This window comes from Schistocerca nitens, chromosome 4, assembly GCF_023898315.1.
Source record: "Schistocerca nitens isolate TAMUIC-IGC-003100 chromosome 4, iqSchNite1.1, whole genome shotgun sequence".
NCBI classification, from domain to species: Eukaryota; Metazoa; Arthropoda; class Insecta; order Orthoptera; family Acrididae; genus Schistocerca; species Schistocerca nitens.
This window is the reverse complement of record NC_064617.1, coordinates 360,616,393-360,639,165: the sequence shown is the minus strand read 5'-3', so window position 1 is coordinate 360,639,165 and position 22,773 is coordinate 360,616,393. Positions and strand designations below refer to the sequence as shown.

The window sequence follows — 22,773 nt, the reverse complement described above, 5'->3', positions numbered from 1 at the left end:
CTTAGTGCACAGTCACCGTTCTCGGACGACGCGAGGAGCCTTGAGAGGCCATCAGCCTAGGACTGCTCTCAGGATAAACTGGCAGTACTTCGCCTGGGAGCATCGGCCCGACGTCTCCCCCACACAGTGCAGCCACATTTCCGTGATATCTGCTAACGTCTACTGCAAACAGCAGGTGGATGGAAACGACCAATTAAGTCATATACAGGATGAGTCCATACTTTGAGGGGTGGTAGCAATAGTAATTCCGAACAAAAACGTCATAAGAACGTATGTCATGTTCTTAACATTTTCCGAGGAAACTAATGAAACCGACTTGGAACAGGACAAATGGAGGTGATAGTAAGGAAAACATTATGACCTAATATTTTATTTAATGTACATTCCCTCAAAAAAAAAGACGTCTACAAGTGCAAAGCTGACGCAAACAAAAATCTTTTCGCTCGTATTTTAGAGGCGTGTACTCAAGTAAACGCCGTACGAATGAGTTCAGATGAGTAACACAAACACTTTCTACAGGGGTTGCAAAATGCATTGCAGTTGACGGTGGTCTTTTTGAACATCTTTTGTGAGGAAATGTGCACAATTAAACAAAATTTTCGATCATAACGTTTCATTCACTACCACCTCAATTTGTGCTTCTCCTCATTACTTTCATTAGTTTCCATGGAAGCCGTTAGAATAGGACACATGTCCATATGATGATTTTGCTCAGAATCACTATCACCTTTCAAAGTATGCACGTTGCTTCCTAACACACCCTCCATTGGGAGACTAAAAACCTCCTATCTAAGAACCGACATGGATTCCGCAACAGTAATCTTCTGCATCTGCTCACTCTGTTATTCCTTGAGACCCAGAAGCAGCACATAGGGACAAGTGGGTTGTCGTTCCTTGACTCCTGGAAGTCAAAATGGTTCAAATGGCTCCGAGCACTATGGAACTTAGCATCGGAGGTCATCAGTCCCCTAGAACTTAGAACTACTTAAACCTAACTAACCTAAGGACATCACACACATCCATGCCCAAAGCAGGATTCGAACCTGCGACGGTAGCGGTCGCGCGGTTCCAGACTGAAGCGCCTAGAACCGCTCGGCCCCACCGGCCGGCACCTGGACGCCATTCCATACAATCTCTCAGTGTGGCGTAGTGAACAAAGTACAAGGTTCCGTAGTCTCAAATCAACTGTGTGATTTGATTCACAGTATCCTGAAAGATAGAACTTAATACGAAATTCTTAACCAGGAGGAATCGTCAGCCGTGAAATTAACTTCAAGCATGCTCAAAGGGAGTATTACAGGGTCGTTACTGTTCGCAGTACACGTAAACGATCCGACTGCTGGAAGTTAAACGCCAGAACATTCGTACAAAATTTAGGAAGACTGCAGAGCGGCTACGAGATGGTCATTTGACTCTCAAAATAAAAAAGAAATAAATGTGCTGAGTGTGGTGTCACCGCCAGACACCACACTTGCTAGGTGGTAGCCTTTAAATCGGCCGCAGTCCGTTAGTATACGTCGGACCCGCGTGTCGTCACTATCAGTGATTACAGACCGAGCGCCGCCACACGGCAGGTCTAGTCTAGAGACACTCCCTAGCACTCGCCCCAGTTGTACAGCCGACTTTGCTAGCGATGGTTCACTGTCTACATACGCTCTGATTTGCCGAGACGACAGTTTAGCATAGCCTTCAGCTACGTCATTTGCTACTATAACACTCCTGTCTGCTACTGCTATACCATAACCTTAAAGTTGAAGGCAGGTAGTGAAACAAAACGATCTTGTTAAAGCAATTATGGTATAAAGCAACAGAGCAGTGTTACCCTCTGTGAGGAATTTTGTTATGTTGACCGTGTTGTGCCTAACGGAGGTGGCTTATCGGAAGTGAAAGTCAGAATTACGTAAATAATTGAACAGTAACAAACAAAATATTTGCCTATCTGCACTGTTTAACGCATAAAGAAAACGGTCGCCAGCCTAATTAGGCAAGAGAATGATCAACATTCTCGTTTAAGAAAGTAGGTATGTGTAACTTCAACGGACAAACACAACCTAGACTTGGCCACACGCGAGTGCAATGAAGTCTGACACCTGCATATGTTAACGTTAAGGTTGGGACCAACAACTAGAGCAGCACAAACTATTTGTATAAATATAACAAACAACGAAACACACTATTACTTTCAGTGCTTATTCATACTGAATGGTCTTTATAACGTTATTATTACTATTCACTACAGGATCATTAATTGCACATAGGTTAAGTCTCTCTCAGTTAAATACTTTACTATTTAAAAATGAAAGTTAATTGGAATCCACTAACAGGTTGCTTCTCACTATCATTTGAATAAAGAAATTATGGTTTTCATAATTAGTGGTCTTTCCATTACTTGTTACCGAGCATTAACACAATAGCCAAACTATGGATCCTGTTATACTATTAATATGCACTTCCAATACACATGAGAGACAAACACTTAGCAAACGAGTATATAATCTTCCATAAATGCAATTCACGACTTTTACTAAAGTGAGACACAATGTTGACAAATTTGCAAGATACTGACTCACCTTCTGCGATTTACAACAGGCAGCAATGTGATCATTTACTAAGCAAAACTTTATAAGCCTCAGTCTTAAGAACTTTTAATTTTGAAGTTGGCAACAACACATTAATAAGCAGTTTTACTAGGAAAATTATTTTCAGCAAGCCAATTTAACTTTAACTTTCTTTTTGCTATGTTCACGAGGCATCAATTAGCAAAACACTAGGCTTTAATGTTCTTTCAGTAAGGACACTCGGATATCACTTAAGTTCAAACGGAGAGGAACCTGAGAGGTGTTATGATGAGGAGAAAAATCGAGGTAGGTACATAAATTCAGATATAAATTACCTTATATTTGAGCACACTAACGCATCCATTAAGCTGATCCTTCACTGTACATCATTGTAGCATTCCGATGCAATGATTGCGCAATGTGGTGGCAACTACATGTTGGTAGGTGGAATTGCAGGTAGAATTGCTGGACTCTGTCATTTCTTGGTGGCGATGATAGATACAAATTCCAGAATAGTTCCAGCTATTTATCCATCCATCCGAGGCATTGGAAAGTAGCAGAAAAAGCCTCTCTCGGAACCAGCACAATATGCATCTTTTACATGGCAGTGCACAGTTTGGTAGCTCGTCCCTGACTGGTAGCTCATCCCCGACTGACTCTCAGTTCCACCTTTTCTACCTAGGCCAACCACAAATTGCGCGAGCTACACAGTTCTGTTCCCAAGGGGAACCACAACACCTTTTACATACAAATTAACTAAAAACCCTAAGTGAGGATCAGCAGTTTACATAACAGCAACCAAATGCATTAAATAAAACAGAACATTTGCACATATTGACATTTTTGCAAAAAAATATTCACACAGAAATTACAATTATATACAGTAAGTTTTGTTCCCTCCAAATGGGACAAAGAATTTAAATGACAGATACACTACATTGCATAGAATCAAATCATGACATCAAAGTTTGTACAAAGAAAGGAGTATACAATTTTGTGTTATCGATTCAATCAAACACATTTACAGAAGCTCAACGATGTAACATTACATAAAGCAAAAGGCAAAATAAATCAGTAGAGCATTAGAGCTATGGTGTTACATATGCCCCATGTTTCGTTGAAGTTTCCTGTAAGGGATACTTCAAGGAAACATCTATAACACCTAAGTGGTGTTGGCTACAGAAAAAAAATTATACCATCCAACTTCAGTTGGGACAAAAAAATACACATATTACAGACATACAGTATATATTATGAAATTTCCTACATTTTTTTCAAAAAATTTTCAAAATAAGACATTTACTGTAATTTTTATTTTCACACTGGTTTAAGGGGACTAATTCTGCATCGTTACACAAGATATCTTAAAGCATGTTCATTCCCTACACATACAGTTCAAATAATAGACAAACAATACACAAAATAAATCTGCATATTAGTAGAAAAGATATAGCCTTCAAATAAAATAAACAAAGTAATCACATATACAACAGCACAGAACATTTTAACTTAACAAAACAGAAATTTATCATTCAATATTTTTAAAGGACTGTAAACTTCAGAGACACACAAGCATACTCATGATCACAGTACATTTTGCAAGGTTCAGCAATTAGTGAAATGTTCAAAAAAAATTCAGTTTGCATCCACATATGTACAAATATTTACACAAAACAGCTATGAGAACTTTTTCCAACTGATTCCTTAAACACAAAAGTAACTTTTCAAGGTTTTTGTTTCAAAATTTTTAACTTTAAAGCTGCTCTTCATTAATAGCAGTCCAAAATGTTTGACTGTATTATTGCTGTTCAATCAATGCATTAAATCACAACTTCAAAATACACTTCCGGGAAAAGTTAGTACACCCTTTTAGAAGTTTGCAGTTCACTCAAGATTAATTGTCGCAACCGTGCATATGTAGTATATGAAACGATTACAGTTACAGATCAATAACACAAGCGGTCCTGAGGTACTAGGTATCGACCCACGTTGAAGCATCCATATTTGTACGAGATGTATCCTCCACGGGCTGCAATGCAGGCGCTGACTCTGGCATGCAGAACGATCGTACAGATGGCGAATACTGTCCTGGGACACGTTATGCCACTCCTGCTCCACCTATTCACGTAGTTCTGTAAGAGTTGTTGGTTGACGAGTACCTCGAATCACTTTTCGTCCCGTCATATCCCACACGTAATCGATTGGAGGCAAGTCCGGAGATCGTACTGGCCAGGGAAACTGCTGCATGTCTTGTAGAGCGCGTTGCGTTTCACAGGCAGTATGTGGGCGAGCATTACCCTGTTGGAACAACACATGACCTTCCTATTGCAAGAACGGCAAAAGAACTGGTCCAACAACATTCTCCACGTTCTGAGTTCTGGTTAGGGACCCCTCCAGAAGCCCCCTTTCAAAACAACAAAGATGAACAAGAATTGTAGCTTATCGCACCCTAGACCAAAAGGCCGGTGCCTTGGACGACAGCATTCTATGACACAGAGCTCACCAGCTCTACGCCGTATGCGCAAACGACCATCACTTGCGTGCAGGCAGAATCTTTCATCGCTGAAGACGACGGCGCAACATTCCATCTTTCAATTGATCCTCAGACGGCACCAGTCGAGCCGCGGACGTCGATGCTATGGCGTGAGCGTAAGATGGTCTAGAGGTGTGTGTGTTGCGTAGTCCCACTCCTAATAACCGGTTCGCAACACTTCGTGTTGACACCTCTGGGCTCAAAAGCCATCTTATCTGTTCTGTGGTTGCTGTACGGTCTGCCACTGCTGTCCTTACAACGCGATGATCCTGGCGGGTTTCTGTGCTGTGCGGATGACCAGAACCTCGTCTACGTGTGTGAGAATGTTCACGTGACCGCTGATACCAGCATCGTTACAAAACTAAAGCAGTACGACCATATTGTGTAGCAATTCTCGGAAAAGGCCATCTTGGAACTCGGAAGGCCACAATGTGACCCATTTCAGAGTTGCTCAGTAGGCTGTAGGAAGCACAAATGCGTCTTCGTGGCATGGTTGCCTGCCTGCTTCACACGTTTGCACCACTCTGAGCTTTCTAGCTGTGGGCAATCCCTATTAAGGGATAAACGCAAGTGGCGCTATGGTAGCTATGCCACTACAATCTCTGTTGGAGATCGACGTTGAAGCAATTATCAATACATCTACCCGGTTGGCATATGCCGTCTTCGGATCAAAATCGACGTCTTCTTTCCAGGTGTACTTTTTTTCCCTCGCAGTATATTTAGGAATACGCGTTAAGAGCGACTTACAATTGCAGAGCCACTTAGAATTAGTTGTAGGAAAGGCAATTACCAGCCTGAGATTCGTTGGAAGAGTAATAAGGAAATATGATGCATCCAAAAATGGTGTGGCTTACGAATATTTTCTTCATCCGATGCCTAAGTATTGCTCACCCACTTGCAATCCTTATCAGGAAGGATTAATACAGGAGACATCCAATATCCAAAGAAGATCGGCACGACTCGTTACTAAATGGTTCAAATGGCTCTGAGCACTATGGTACTTAACATCTGAGGTCATCAGTCCCCTAGAACTTAGAACTACTTAAACCTAACTAACCTAAGGACATTACACACATCCATGCCCGAGGCAGGATTCGAACCTGCGACCGTAGCGGTCGCGCGGTTCCAGACTGAAGCGTCTAGAACCGCCCGGCCACACCGACCGGCCGACTCATTACTGCTTCATGCAGCACACTCGATAACTTAACAAAGATGCTCAACAAACTGCTCCAGTGGCAGAAGTTACGTAAGAGTCGTTGTGCGTCTTGGTGAAGTCCACTATTGAATTTCTGATGACGTATGTTGTATGAGTCAATGAATATATTATCCCGTTTTACATAGATCTCGCTAAATGGCCAATATTATACAGAGGCTTATAGTGGGAACAGATAGCGGCCTACTTCTTCCCGTCGTGGTTACGTATTGGCGTCGATGGCAAGTCCCTTGGTGCCTATAAACGACTCTCGGACCGTCGTTACTGGTGGAAAACACGCTGTGAGCGAAAATGACGTTTTACCATGACGCACTCACATAGAGCTCTACAAATGCCAGCCAGTATAAAACATTGTTTTCACTGAGCTCTTGTTTCATGGTGGATCATCGTGTGTGCAATTGAGCGTCCCTCAGCCTGCTACGGCAAGTGTCTCTGGAGTCAGGGAAGTTGATTTCCCGTCTCAACTGCTTCGCGCTCAGAAATTTTCTCTGCTCTTAGATACTAGCTCCCTGTCCTCTTTCTATGAGCTCATTCTTTTCCTGCCTGAGCCAGGAGCTCCGTAGTTAGTGCCTCTTCCAGCACATGACCTTGACGCCAGTCGTGCAGAGCTGCTGCTGAACGAACGCAGACATGTGAACGGGAGAATGGTCCTCTTGCACGCTCCACCATCTCGTTGCAGTGGTACGTGGCATGACATGCCTTCTGCCAGCTTCTCTGATAGAACATCTACCTTCTTCAATACGAGCGACGGCTCTATCTCGAGTTAATCTCTCCTAATGAGCCATTGCAACAGAAGGCCTCATATGTATTTATGTTTGCTGCTCTTATACTGATGCCTGGAGAGGAAGTAAACATTTTGATGTCAAAAGGCAGAGCCATGCGTAGTGGCCGTGCTGGGTCGTCCCTGGTGCTGAAGGGGGGGAGGGAGGGGCGTGGGGGGAGGGGGTGGTTGATGGCCCACCACCGCCGATAGCTTCGGTCTCGCCTCAGCACCAGGCTTCTGTACTGTACGTATATTTCATACATTTATATTTTTGCTGAAACCTCATACTTTTCTCATAATATCTTTAATCTCAGTTGACCTGCCGAGAACATCATATTCACGTATTACTACGTTTCATGCAAATTTACCTGCCAAAAACATCAAGTCAGCTTACCTAAGAAAACATCATATGCAAACATCCTTCAAATATGTCATCACATCATCATAAGCACACAATAGAAACATTATTCAACCTGCCTACACACTTAGATTTCCATATTGCAATCACCATCTTCATTCAGCAAAAGCATATATGCAATTTTATTCAACCTGCTACTTACGCAGTTAAATATTTCAACTTCTCAGCACTTGTTTCTTTCTCATTTCTAGGTGCACCTGCTACATTCTTGATTTAATCTTTTCCTACACCCATTTTTGATAATTATCTTATTAGTTATGACATTTACCTTATTTGTAACCTCTAACAGTAAATGCTTATTCTAAGTGGGCCCTCATTAAACTATAGGCACCGCAAAATACATATATTCATAAAAAAATTCAACAGAAAAGCGTTACGCCAAAATTCTATATCATACACATGTGAACATAGCAAATATTTCATCAGAAGGGCAATGCAGCAAAGTATCTTATGCTCTTGCAGCAAAAATTATTATGCTAAACCAGTAAACAAAAGGAGATGCACAGTCTTAAGCTAAGACAAATCATACACAAAAGGTTTCATCGTAAAAACAATCCAGCACATAAATCAAAGTATGCCATCAAAAAAAGGCAAGATACCAGTGTCATCAGAAAATACCAATAAGAAACCAGTTTCAAAAGGTATGTTGAGGCACCAATAATTGTGTAATGCAGAAGTTCACATGAGGCAGAACCTATATTGAGAAATAGTCATCTTATGTAACAAAATTATATACACTTCACAACATTACCCTAATCCATTGCAAGAAAATAATTTAATAGCCCTAAAAATGTAATACAGGGAAAGAAAGCATTATGGATTGGTAGCATTTCGATCCTTAGAATATTCATTTCATCACAAAAATATATCCGTATGTCAGTCAATGGTCTTCTCATTCATGTTTTCGATCTCTGCCTAGTATCATTAATAGCAATAAAGAACTTTTCTTGCAATGGTGCATCCTATGTGCAAACATTCCTCATAAAACTGTAATAAATGCATTGTAGCCAACTTGGTTTTAATACACATGTGTATCACCATATCTGTCATAATGCAGCCTGAAGACAAAAAAGTGTGTAGTCAGTTATAAAAGAAAAAAGTGCATACTTCAACAGTATAATACTCTCTGAGGTGTCACCGCCAGACACCACACTTGCTAGGTGGTAGCCTTTAAATCGGCCACGGTCCATTAGTATACGTCGGACCCGTGTGCCGCCACTGTCAGTGATCGCAGACCGAGCGCCACCACACGGCAGGTCTAGAGAGACTTACTGGCACTCGCCCCAGTTGTACAGCCGACGTTCATAGCAGTGGTTCACTGACAAATTACGCTCTCGTTTGCCGAGGTGATAGTTAGCATAGCCTTCAGCTACGTCATTTGCTACGACCTAGCAAGGCGCCATTACCAGTTATATTGAGCTTATTATAAAACCTGTACCGTCAAGAGCGATGTACACCAATTATGTATTAAAGTTAAGTATTATATCATCTACGTACTTTATTTGCAATTCTCAAGACATTGTCCTGTTCCAGACCTCACGCCAGTCTGCGTGTAATTAAACGCGTGCATTTTGGCCTCCTCTAGCAACACGGTGTTGGCTCTTCTGCCAACACTACACTCTCGTTTGTCACAACAGTAAAAAAATCATAAAACATCATAAATAACATAACATGTCAGAAATGAATGCCACACTAGTAACGGTAACGATTCAAGCTAGTTTTCAAGACGTTGCCACCTCAGCAAAATACCAAAATTACTATTCTACAAATGGTTTGATATGTGTTGCATGATGTAGTCCTTTACTTTTTTAATACTTTTTGTTTCCACTTCTACTGCGTTGTCATGTGTTATTTGACGAATTCTATGAGGTCCATTGTAGACCAAGAAAAAACTTGTGACTTAGATGCTTATTTTTGTGTGAGGAAGTATGGGATTTACTAGCACTTTCTGACCAAAGTGTAACTTTTTGACACTTACCTTACCATTATGTGACTTATTTCTTCGCTCTTCAGCTTTCTTGGTGTTACTTATTTCTAAGTCTGTTATCTCTTTGTGATGCAGTTCACAGTGTGGTGGTTTCTCACTCTTAAGCACAGGTAAGGGAGGCAATGAAGTAGTCATGTGGCATTTCGTTTAAAATGCTCTGTAATATGTGTATGTGCCTATTCTCTTTCTGATGTTGTCAGTGACAGTATAATCTGCAAAATTTATTGATTTCTTGGATCAGGTGTTCAGAAGGATTAGCTTGTGGCCAATAGAGAGAGATGAATATGGATTTAATTTTGTGATTACTTCAGTTCTTGCCGAGATGCGACCAAATACAGAACTTGTACACTATAAATATTCTAAAGTAATTCATCTAACTTTTGAAGTCTATCTGTCCCAGGTAAGATAATGGTTTTAATCTGTCTTGAATCTGATCGATCTACCTAATTTCTGTACTGCGTGCACTGGACTATTTTATGAATCAACTGCTGAATATATGGCACCTTACTGTAGCATACACTGAATTATCCTCTATAGCATGCAGGGATAACATGGCTTATTACAAAATTGACCTGAAATCTTTACTGAAAACCTTTTATAGTTCCTGTACGGTGAATAAAAACAATTGAGTGTGAATGTAAAATATCAAAAAGGTACCGCCTATCTGTGTCAGTACAATGCTCTACTTTGTCTATTTTCTCTTGAATTAAACTGTGTATATCTGTGTTTTGATCAATGTCATCATAAATGAATTCAGGTGGGAAATGTGCTGAATGATTTGTCAAAAAGCATAGTTGATTCTCTTCCTCATATTGTCTTGGGATCCAGTTGTCAAATATAACTGACTTGCCTAAAATTATTTCAGCATCATTAAAGTTTACAATCGGTTTGTGCCCATTCAAAAAGTCTGCTCCCTATATAAATTTCTGCCGACAAAGGCGGAACAATTAAGAAATTCATTACAAATTTATGACTTTGACATGTGAAATTCAGACACGTTTAATGATGTACACCGACACATTTGCTTGAAATAACACCCTGTAGTTTGATTTACGAAAATTACTGTTTTCAGCCCTATCATTAACATTTTCAGCTGCCGGCGTTGTGAGTCACTGCTTTGTGTTATTTCCACGCCGCTGATTGTTGACTTGGTTAGGCGGTTTCACTTCAACTATATCAGCACATCACGATGGGTTTCATCTGCTAGCGCTTTTCCAATGTTGGTCCGCCTCCGTAACGTAGCGGTAGCGTTTCCGCCTACCACGCAGGAGGTCCGGGTTCGAATCCCGGCGGGGGACTGGGTGTTGTGTGTCCATCATCATAATTTTCATCATCATTGACCCGCAAGTCGCCGAAGTGGCGTCAACGAAAAAGAACTTGCAATAAGGCGCCGAACTTCCCCGCAGGGGGGCTCCCGGCCAACAATGCCATACGATCATTTCCATGCCAATGTTGATTGTGTTGTTGTCTGTTATTGTTCTGATAATATTGCCCATATTGAAGACTATCTCTGCAACTACTGCTTTCTCATTAGTTCTGTGGGCTTCACCGATAAAAACTGTGTCCGTCAGAATATGAGTTGCACCTGTATTTGTTCTGTTTACTGTGATAGCGTCTGTGATGGTTTTCATTTTGTCTGTTCTGTCGATTACCGTGATCGTGATTGTTACTGCGGAAATGTCTCGTGTCACGATAATTCTTTTGGCCTTGCCAGAGTGAATCACAGGTATGATGACTGTTTGTCGTCTGTGAATGACTTTGTGATAATGAGTTTTGCGAATGTGTTCGTAATTTTTATGGTCATATGGCGGAAGTGAAAGACGCATGTCATGATTTCTGTTGTCACGTTTTCTAGAGATACTGTTATCAGTGTCTAGTTCCAGTTCTCGGAGCAAACCTTGGAAAGCATTTACGTCATCCTTGAATCTTCCTGATAATATTACGTGGCGAAAATGTGAAGGCAAATTTGTTAAGAAAATTCATATTAATTCAGGTGGACTGTTCAGGTTTATGAGACATTGGTTCCTACATAACATCTCCTCAAAATAACTCACTGGGCTAGAAAACTCTAATTGATCAAAATTTTTCATCGCTTGCAATCGTTATGCATACAGGAAAGCGTGGTAAAAATCTGCTTCACTTTGACAGTCTCTGATTACAGACTGCATTCGCAAAGCTGGATCGTTTTCGAGATATCCGCACATCAATTCCATTCTGAGGCCCAAAGGCTGGTTTGGTGTCAGTGAAAACAAAATCTGATCCAACCAGGCTCTGGGGTGGATGTCGTTTCTGGAGTCACGAAAAATTTTGAAATTACGAGCCGTGAGAAAGTGCTTGTAATCGAAATTGTCGTTTCGCTACGAGCAGAGCAATACTGACTGTGGAATACTGAATTTGAAATACTGAAAACTAATATAATTAAATGCCCAAAGTAACTAATTTTGACCTCAGTGATAACTATTTAACTGAAATTAAATACTGAATAACGTTATGAAAGTTCCGTAATATGAAGCGCAAAGTTTGACTTGAAATATCGCGACATAAAACGCTCCTCAAGTCGGTAGAAAATAACTGTTTAATATTACATACCCTATTCACTGTACATGAATCTGGTTAATAAGCACAATACATGAAAATTCTGACTGTGTACTGTTTGCTCACAAGAATCCAAAGTGAGATTTGCCCTGAAATGAAAGCGATCTACCGTCTCCTCAGCATTTTGATTTCTGCCTGGTGTACTGACGTTCCCGAAAGTTAATAGAAATTGATAGTTGCAGCAGCTACAGAGAAAATAAACTAGTCACTATAAAATTTGCGTTTTGATTGTCAGAAACAATCTGTGGCTTCGTGACACAAAGTGCAACGCACACACGACAAAAATATTCAAAACTTTAATAAGAATGATGGAGGTGGGTTTTACTTTAAAGAAAAACGTTCTTGAAAAATTAAAACTCTAATTATTGACATGAAGACTTTGCTGCATAAGAAGACTAACAATTATGAAACTTGCTCATTACAAAAATTATAGACATTTCAACCAGTTGCCTTACTTTTGATATGATGAAAAGAAAGAGATAAAAATTAGTACTAATCATGAGTGTTATTAGTTATCTGAGGGACAAGGGTTTCCTTCAGTTAATAGTTCTGCCATACAAATATTTCATTCTTGCGCATGTACTGGTTACCTTGAAAAAAATTCCAGCAGAAGTCTTCTCCATCAATTGAATAACACGCGTTTACAAACAAGTTTCATCTCCATAATAAACTATTCAGATAGGGCCGGCCGGTGTGGCCGTGCGGTTAAAGGCGCTTCAGTCTGGAACCGCGTGACCGCTACGGTCGCAGGTTCGAATCCTGCCGCGGGCATGGATGTGTGTGATGTCCTTAGGTTAGTTAGGTTTAATTAGTTTTAAGTTCTAGGCGACTGATGACCTCAGAAGTTAAGTCGCATAGTGCTCAGAGCCATTTGAACCAGCCTATTCAGATAATTTCTCTCATATTCACAAATGTGAAATCTCCTTCTATAAAATTTCACTTCTCGCTATCGTTCCTCAAATAAGAATGCCCCAGCGCTGTACAAATGACTGGCGAGCAAGCGAACCACAGGTAAACTTAAACACAGGATCAAAGATCTTATTCACTACTCATGTAGCGCACTCATTCATCTTTGTACCCGTAAAGTAAACACGAATTATTCATAACGGTGGAAGCATATGAAAAACTTACATTGTCAGTGGCAAGTCATACTCGCGCATTCGCAATAATTACGCAAAAGGCTTATTTGCTGACGCATGTTTATCTGAAGTTTTTGCTTTTGTATTGGTGTGCCTTTGAACGTGCTAGTTTTTGATATTAATTTTAATCCACCACATATAAATAACATAGGTTTTTATGATAATTGTTTACGGGCTAATAAATAATAAATCTCGTGTGCTTCACATCTTGGAATAAATACTCATATTTTCATCTGTCGACATTCCAGTGATGGGAATGTCAAATTAAATAGATGCTTCCATCAGCAATCGTTCCCATGTCCACAGTGTTAAAAGCGTGAAAGCTATTGTGGAACGGGATTGCTAGATTTACGACATGAGTCAAATTACATAAAGAAGGAAATGCACACGCTAATACAAGAAATGTGAAGAAGAGTATCACGGATATGGTAGACGAGTTAGGTGGCAACCACAGAAAGAAAAACGAATTTCGTTATGGCGACATTTTTTCATGACTTCACTCACCAACTTTCTTCTCCGAAAATGAAAATATTTTGTTGGTCCAGCCTACGTAGGGAGAAATGACCGTTGTAATAAAATAAGAGAAATCCGAGCTCACGCAGAAAAATTTATATTTTTTAGCAGGTGCTATTGACACTGTAACGGTCTACAGATAGTCTGAAAGTGGTAGTATGAAGGCTCTGCCAAGTACTTATATGTTAGTTGCAAAGTAATTATGCGGATGTAGATTGTAAATTCTTAATTGGTCCGTTGAATTTTCAACTACGAAAATATCCTGACGTATGGTTTCGTTTACTGTTCCCAAGGTAAGCACTGATGACATGTTTCTGTTTAATTTCGTATCGCTCCGTATTTGATTTGCTTTTACTATCCGGGCTTGTGCTCAGTCTGTGAGGACCTCGACGTTGATACGAGGGCCGTTCAGCAGAAAATTTTCTGGGCCAATTTCGGTAAGAAAAATTCAAGATTTGTGGTACGTCGTCGAATATTATCGCTTCAGCCCCTATAGTTTCATGAATTTTCGATAGGTTGCGGCGCTATATGTAGCCATGATAATGGCATCTGCAATGGAGATGCGTTCCAAAGAGGGAGTTGTCATTGAGTTTCTTATGGCGGAATACCAGAGTGTCGCAGCCTACGGAGACATGTCAGTGAACAAAAGCATGTTGAATCATTGGACGAAGTGTCTGTCGTCATCACAACAAGGTCGCGCAAACTTGGCCGATCTTCCGCGTGCTGGCCGTCTGCACACAGTTGCGATTCCTGTAACGTTAGAGCGCATGGATATTCTAATCGATGTGACCAACAGATCAAAATCAAACACCTCGCTGCACAACTGGACGTTGTTGTTGGTAGAGCTGACACACTTGTCCATCAGTTGGGGTACTCAAAGGCGTGTGGTCGATGGGTTCCTCGTTGCCCAACAGAATACCATAAAGAGCAACGAAGGACCATCTGTTTGGTCCAATGAAGAATGCAGTCCTCATGAGGCAGTACGTGGATGGTGGGGAGGCTATTGATGCCGCAAGACGTTGCCTCCGACGTCGACCAATAGAGTCAAGCAAGCATGACGGTGGTGAAAGGCCATCGCATTGAACGGAGATTAAATTGAAAAACATTGTAGCGAACAGAGTGGAGAATAATGTGATATAATGGAATCCTGAATAAAATCAACCTGCTTTCAGGAAAGAAAATGTGTTGCATTATTTATTGAACGTCCCTCATAGGACATTAAGTCTAAATCTTGCTTGACATCTTGGGTTGTCGGGTGATCTGCCGGATATCAGCGTTGTGCTTGCACGGTATTTCGGTAGCGTAACTCGTGACCTTCATCAGGTGCGACCTGAGACTACTCCTCGTGTAGACCTGGTCCAGTATTTATACCTGTGGCCTTCCCCCTTCGCCAGGCATTCCCCCTGTAGACCTCTCCCGCTCACTGTGATTGCTGGAACGGCAATGCTCCAGAAGATCGCAGCGAGCGGGCACGAACCGCAGAGGGAGCGCCACAGGCATAAATACTGGACCAGGTCCACTCGAGGAGTAGTCTCAGGTCGCACCTGATGAAGGCAACGCGTTACGCTACCGAAATATCGTGCAAGTACGACGCTGATATCCGGCAGAACACCCGACAACCCAAGATGTCATTAGATCGCCGGGAAAGCCTGAAGAATTAAATCTCCCCTCTCTTGTTACAGTCACATCAAGAGCCGTTTGGAAGGTTTACAAGACAATTCTGCGCTAAGTTGATCCTAATCTTTCTACAGTTAAGAGTGCAGTGACAATAAATTGTTTTCATGCGCAATATTCTACTAGTTGTAGACCTAGAGACAATGAAAATTAGACTGTAAGCTGGCCGTAGGGTAAAATGTTGGGCGACGCTCCTGAGGCAGGCTGCGCGCGCAGTGCAGCGTGCCGGCGCGTGTTCCAGCGTGGCGGCGTGCTGCGGTGTCACGCGTGCGGCCGTTGACAGAGGCGGACGTGCACTGCAGCACAAGCTGACCGCTCCCGGATGTGGCGCCGCTGCCCAGGGCGGCAGCCGCCGGCCAGCTAGCCAGCCAGCCAGCGCTCCACGGTGCGGTCGCAGCCGCATCACAAGGGTGCTCACTCCGCTGAATCGCAGGAATTCCACCATCTCGTAGAGCACACGCAATGCTCTGTGAAGGAAACCAAACTACAATATCGTTTGTGAAAACTGAAACACCGATAGGAATGAAGACAGGGTGTGACTTATACGGTCACTGGAATCAGAGACAGCTACTGACTTGCAGAGACCGCACTGATCTCGTTGAAGCAGATGGTTAAGCTCGACGTCTCTGCGACTGAGTGGCCACGACTTGAATCGTACACGGGGAAGGTTTCAGCCTGCCCAGCCTGTGTGTCGTAGCGTGGCCTGGGCAGTATGTGGGAGTAGGTTATCTCTGCTGGTACAGGCCGACATTCGCCTTGAGTATCAGGGTACACTGATAAAGTACATCTGGTGTCAGGTCACCCACTTCGACTCTTTGGTGCCCCCACTCCCTCACCCCCAAGGAGAACCAGGCATTATCAAAGTCACCCAGGGAAATCACCCAGGCCCTCCCCTCCACCCCATATTTTCTTCCCCATCCTTACCCTGTGGACCAATGAGGGTCAAGCACACAATCCACATCTTCATCCTTTGTAAATGGGGCACCTGAGTGGGACGGATCCACTCTACAATGAATCACTAGGCAATATCAAAGTCACCCAGGGAAATCACCCAGGCCTTCCTCTCCACCCCCTATTTTCTTCCTCTCCCTTTTCCTCTGGACCAATGAGGGTCAAGCACACAACCCACACCTTCATCCTTTGTAACTGGGGCACCTGAATGGGAGGGATCCGCTCTACAATGAACCACTAGGCATTATCAAGGTCACCCAGGGAAATCACCCAGGCCCTCCCCTCCACTTCATATTTTCTTCCCCTCCCTTTCCCTCTCGACCAGTGAGGGTCAAACGCACAATCCACATATTTATGCTTTGTAACTGGGGCACCTGAATGGGAGGGATTCACTCTACAGTGAACCAGTAGGTATTATCAAGGTTACCCAGAGAAATCACCCAGGTCCTCCCCTCCACACCCCATTTTCTTCCCCTCCCTTTCCCTCTGGACCAATGAGGGTCAAGCACGTAATCCACACCTTCATCCTTTGTAACTCGGGTGCCTGAGTGGGAGAGATCCGCTTTACAATGAAGATCACAGAGAGAAATTGTAGGAATTGTCTATTTGTTGATAAATTATGTTAAGTCACATTACATGAGATCTTTTTGTAAATACCAATTTAATATTACTTCATTCGAGGCACCAGCAGAGACGACACCTAGGCATGTGGAGGAGGAGGTTAGTGTTTAACATCCCGTCGACAACAAGGTCATTAGAGACGGAACACAAGCTCAGATTATGGAAGGGTGGGGAAGTAAATCAGCTGTGCCCTCTCAAAGGAACCATCCCGGTATTTGCCCTGAAGAGATTTATGGAAATCACGGAAAACCTTAATCAGTATGGCCAGATGCTTGTTTGAACCGTCGTCCTCCCGAATGCGAGTCCTGTGTACTAACCACTGCGCCACCCCGCTCGGTCCTAGGCAGGTATGTAAGAAATCATATAAATGTGTAGAGGTAAAGGTGGATAAATGGGCCCCCACTCTGTTTTTTTTATATAACACCTTTTATTTTTAGTATAATCACCTAAAATTAACATAAAACATTTCTCTATTATGTCCTGCAATAGTTACATGGTTTGGTCCAACTTTTTAATATTTAAAACAAAATTTTATTTTTTTCCTGATACTCCGCATTTTGTCTCGTCAAGAATTTGTGCTGGTAATATGGGCCCCAAGGTAGTTTGAAATAAAAAGAAACAAAAATTTGAAAAATACAATTTTATTTAATTTTTCTGTATAATGAAAGAAAGATTCACTCTGAACATTGTTAATTAGTCTACTGGTGGGATGATTTTCACAGCCTACGCCTAGCCTATTTACAATAGTCACACACATAAGCACCTTTTTCGCATCCAGCGCATTCCTTTTGAGCCCACATCTCACAGGCTATACACTGGACCCAAAGTTCACCTTTTGTGTCCTTTGAAAAAATCCCTTCACAAAATAGACATACAGCGTCGTCAACATCAGGGACAGTAACACCAACTTTTTATTTCTTGTGCAAAGCTGGTAGGCCATGCGCCTGACGTCATTTCTGGTAAGGCCGTAGAATTTGGATTCCACAATGAGAAGATATTTAACCAGTTCGTCCTCAAGTCCCTGAGGTAAAACCGGTGAAAAGCCTTTGGAGCGTAGAACGAGGGACAGAGTACACTTTAACCGCTTTTCTCAACCCCATTTTTTTCTCTTTAATAGCTACAATAGCATTTGCCATATTTACTTTGTCCCACGATTGCCGTTTCGATTTTTTTGGGGGTACAAGATGTGTTCGGGCATCTGAAACATAAAGAGTAGCAATATCTGATTGATTTTACGGGGCCCATAATACCAGCAGCAAAAGGGGCCCATATATCCACCCTCGCCATCTTGGTAAAAACGATTTTGCCTACGGTTAGTTTGCTTCGCAACCGACGTTAATTAACGTAAAACGGTATCCCAACAGCAAGTCAAATACGTGCCTTACCTTGGTTCTACTAATAACATGTTAGAAATTTGAGTTTTATTCAAGTAAACACTAACTTTTCAAACTTTTGATGACAGCCAAAAAATTCACAGCACAACTACTCACAAACCATGACAGCTACTACGTCTGCGCACTGTACAGTGAAGTTTGGCAACTAGTTTTAGTAGTTCATGTGCTCTCCGCTAGAATTCGTGGCCTGTATTTCCAAATACGTAGGGGGCCCATTTTTCCACCTTTGCCTCTAATGTCCGAAAGAACAGGCACTACACATTCATATACCTGGTTCGCCTGGATGGGAAATGGATCCATCTTCCATAGAGCGGATGCACAAATACATCCAACCTCCTGCAGGAATCTCAGAGAAGCGAGCATGGACGAAATGGCGTTCGCGGGAATGTGGGTCGGCCGTGAGTCATGCCGGAACAGTATGCACAGTTGTGGTGAGAATGTGTCCCAGATGGCGCAGTGGTTAACAGGCATGCCTAGTAAGCAGGATATGTCGGGTTCGAATCCCGATCTGGTACACAATTTCACTCGTCGCCGCTGATGTCCTAATGCATCTGACATCAGTAATCCCTTCACTTTCCTTTCCTTTCACCCTCCCCGACCTTCAATTTACATTTAAGATAAGTAAATAATCTCGTTTTTATGCATTTTTCCATGTTTTTTTATTTTCCCCAATTTTACGTATTTTTCATCCATTTTCGTATTTTCTTCACTTTTTCCACAATTTTACGTATCTTGTTCGATTATGCAACATTCTGCTCACTGTCCTGACATTGCGTCGACCTCATGATACTCTCTGACAATCAGAATGCAGTATGTGCCCGAGTTAGATATCACTGAATTGAAACGCCTCCCCAACGCCATCTGTTGTAACTGGGAGATCTGCCTGGACACCACAAGGGTAGATTGCAGGCTGCGTCTGTTTACTAATAACAAGTTACGTCATTTGAGTTATTTTTGTTAATAATAAACTAATATTTCGTCTTTTGAAGCACCAGCAGACATCACACATAAACAGATATGTAATTACTCTTAATTTTTCCACAGTTTCCACAATTTAAAGCATTTTACCCACTTACGTGAGTTATGTCTCAATGTCAACATCTTGTTGCATCGTGTCACGATGTCACGTCAACGTCACTTCACGTCCCGTCAACGTCATGATGCTCTGATCCAATCACAATGCAGCATGGACCGAATTTATGTATCATTGCTAAGCCACAACCCCATTACCAGTGTGTGTGTGACATCATAGTGATAGAAACGAGCACATTCATAGAAATAGTGACGTCATATCAAAGATGTCATAGAGAATTCTCTAATCACTACCTTTTTCTAACCAAAGATGCTGTATGTCAAAGATATACCACATCGCTATAGAATAGGATTTCTCTACCACACGTGGGGAGATGGTCTGGCGTAGAGTCAGGAAGATACGTGGAGCTCTCCCGTTCAGAATCTGAGAGGTCGCCGTAATCTAAGTGTCTTTTTGTAGAAGTCTCTCATATTTCCACCGACGTGTTGCGATCTGTTTGCTGTTATTTCCGCAGGTGGGAGGCCTCTTACTCAAAACTGATATAGCAGTAGTGTCTTCCAACGTGCCGGAGATGATTATATCTTTCGTGGTGCAACTTTCGAGCCATTGCTGGGTAGTGTATCCCCACCATGTTCCAAGCATCTGTCTTCCAACTACACAACACACATCTGAGTTCGAGGGCAGAAGATTTATCTATTGTGGCAGGTTTTATCCATCACAGTGTATTGTTTCTTTTATAAAGAGCATCTTTGATTAGAGATCGGTAGTGCTTTTAAAATTCTCTACGACGTCATTCACAGGACATTACTATTTCTATCAATAGATGATCACACACACGCACTAGTAATGGAGTGGTAGCTTTGCAATGATACATAAATAGGGATGCTGCTACATTGTGTTTGGTTGCAATCATCATTACGTTGACACGACAGAATGGCACGTTAATGCTATGTTGTGGTGTGAGGCTATGCGATGTTGACAATAACACGTAACTCACGTAATTGGTTAAAATGCGTTAAATTGTGGAAAATGGAGAAAAATGAGAGTAGCTACGTATCTGTCTGGGTGTGGTGTTGGCGGCTGCTTCTAATGATGAAATATTAATTTGTTATTAACAGACAGATCTCGAGTGACGTAATTTGTTATTATAAAAAGACACAGCCTACATTCTGTCCCTGTGCTGCCCATTCAGATTCCTAGTTATAAAAGAAAGTTGCGGAGGTGTGCTTCAGCATCAGTGATATCTAATTCTTTCACATATTGCATTGTGATTGCGTGAGAGCGTCATGACCTCAACGTGGCATCTGGAACAGTGGGGTGGATCTTGAGTAACTGAACGAAATAAGTGAAACTACGGAAAACCCTGCAAACATAAGAAAATGGGTGAAAAATACATGAAATTGGGGGAAATACACTGAAGAGCCAAAGTAATTGCTACTCCTGCCTAATACTGTGTGGGGCATCCGCAAGTACTCAGTGGTGCCGCAGCACGACGTGGCATGGACCCAGCTAATGTCTGAAGTAGAGCTGGAGGGAACTGACACCGTGAATAGTGCGGGGCTGTCCACAAATCCATAGGAATACGACGGGATGGAGATCTCTGCTGAACAGCACGTTGCAAGGTATTCCATATATGCTCAACAATGTACATGTCTGTGGAATTTGGTGCCAAGCGGATGTGTTTAAATTCAGAAGACTCTTCCTGGAGCCCATCTGTAGTAATTCTGGACGTATGGGGTGTCGCATTGTCCAGCTGGAGTCACCCAAGTCCGTTGAAAAGCACGATGGACACGAACGGATGCAGGTGATCAAACAGAATGCTTACGTACATGTAACATGTCAGAGTCGTATGTAGACATATCAGGGGACGCATATCACTCCAACTACACACGCCCCACATCACTGCAGAGCCACCACCACCCTGAAAATGCACCTGACATGCAGCGTCCATGGACTCTTGAGGTCGTCTCCACAACGATACGCGTCCCTCCACTTGATACAATTTGGAACGAGACTCGTCCGACCAGGAAACATGTTTCCAGTCATCAACAGTCGAACGTTGGTGTTGACCGGCCCAGGCGAGGTGTAAAGACTTGTGTCGTGCAGTCAAAAAGGGTAAACGAGTGGGCCTTCGGTTCCAAAAGTCGATATCGATGATGTTTTGTTGAATGGTTCGCACGCTGACATTTGTTGATGGCCCAGCCTTGAAATCTGCAGCAATTTGCAAGTCTGTCACATTGAACGATTCTTTTCTGTCGTCGTTGGTCCTGTTCTCACAGCCGGCAGCGGTGGACGAGCGGTTCTAGGCGCTTGAGTCCCGAACCGCGCGACTGCTACGGTCGCAGGTTCGAATCTTGCCTCGGGCATGGATGTGTGTGATGTCCTTACGTTAGTTAGGTTTGAGTGGTTCTAAGTTCTAGGGGACTGATGACCTCAGATGTTAAGTCCCATAGTGCTTAGAGCCATTTTTGAACACATTACTAAAAACGGGCTCGATAACGTGGTTAAAATAAAATTTAAAACAAGACTAAAGGGCGAAAGGACAGTAAACAATATTCGAGAGGTGTCGCCAAGTGTACGATTACTGCTGCTTCAAAAAGAAAGGGTTTTTATTCAGTTTTAATCTTTGCATATAAAGGACTTTGTTACTGTACAAAATTGTTTTAACTGTTGGAGCTTCGGTCACCCATCGAAGCGTTGCCACTAAGATCCAGTAGTGTGGCCGTCCGAAGTGGCCGAGCGGTTCTAGGCGCTACAGTCTGGAACCCCGCGACCGCTACGGTCGCAGGTTCGCAGGTTCGAATCCTGCCTCGGGCATGGATGTGTGTGATGTCCTTAGGTTAATTAGGTTTAAGTAGTTCTAGGTTCTAGGGGACTGATGACCACAGAAGTTAAGTCCTATTGTGCTCAGAGCCATTAATAAGATCCAGTATGCGGGAGATGTGCAAAACCGGGACACAAAAAGTCCGAATGCAGGCAGGAGAATCCTGTAGGCGCAAACACAGAAACAGAACGGCAGATAAGGCAGGGGGCCGGACTGTCCTACATATAAACAGCTCTACGAAAGACAAATACAGCGCACCGAGTACGATGTTCTGGACAATGTCCATTACTAAGGAGTGCTACCATAACTGACAGAAACCCACACCCCTAAAACACGCAGGAACAGACGTAACTAATAACACAAACAAGCAAAGGTACAAATCGCCCGGCGGAGGTTCGAGTCCTCCCTCGGGTATGGTTGTGTGTGTTTGTCCTTAGGATAATTTAGGTTAAGTAGCGTGTAAGCTTAGGGACTGATGACCTGAGCAGTTAAGATTTCACACACATTTGAACATTTTTTTTACAAATCGCCGTCGACTAGGATGAGAGGCTGGTGGC

General features: G+C 42.5%; 1 non-coding gene across 1 annotated transcript; it reads left to right on the top strand.

Moving 5' to 3' along the window:
• Positions 1-10,699: 10,699 nt before the first annotated feature.
• Trnag-acc (transfer RNA glycine (anticodon ACC)) lies at positions 10,700-10,771 on the top strand. Its single transcript has one exon. It is a non-coding gene; the product is annotated as a tRNA-Gly (tRNA).
• Positions 10,772-22,773: the final 12,002 nt, after the last annotated feature.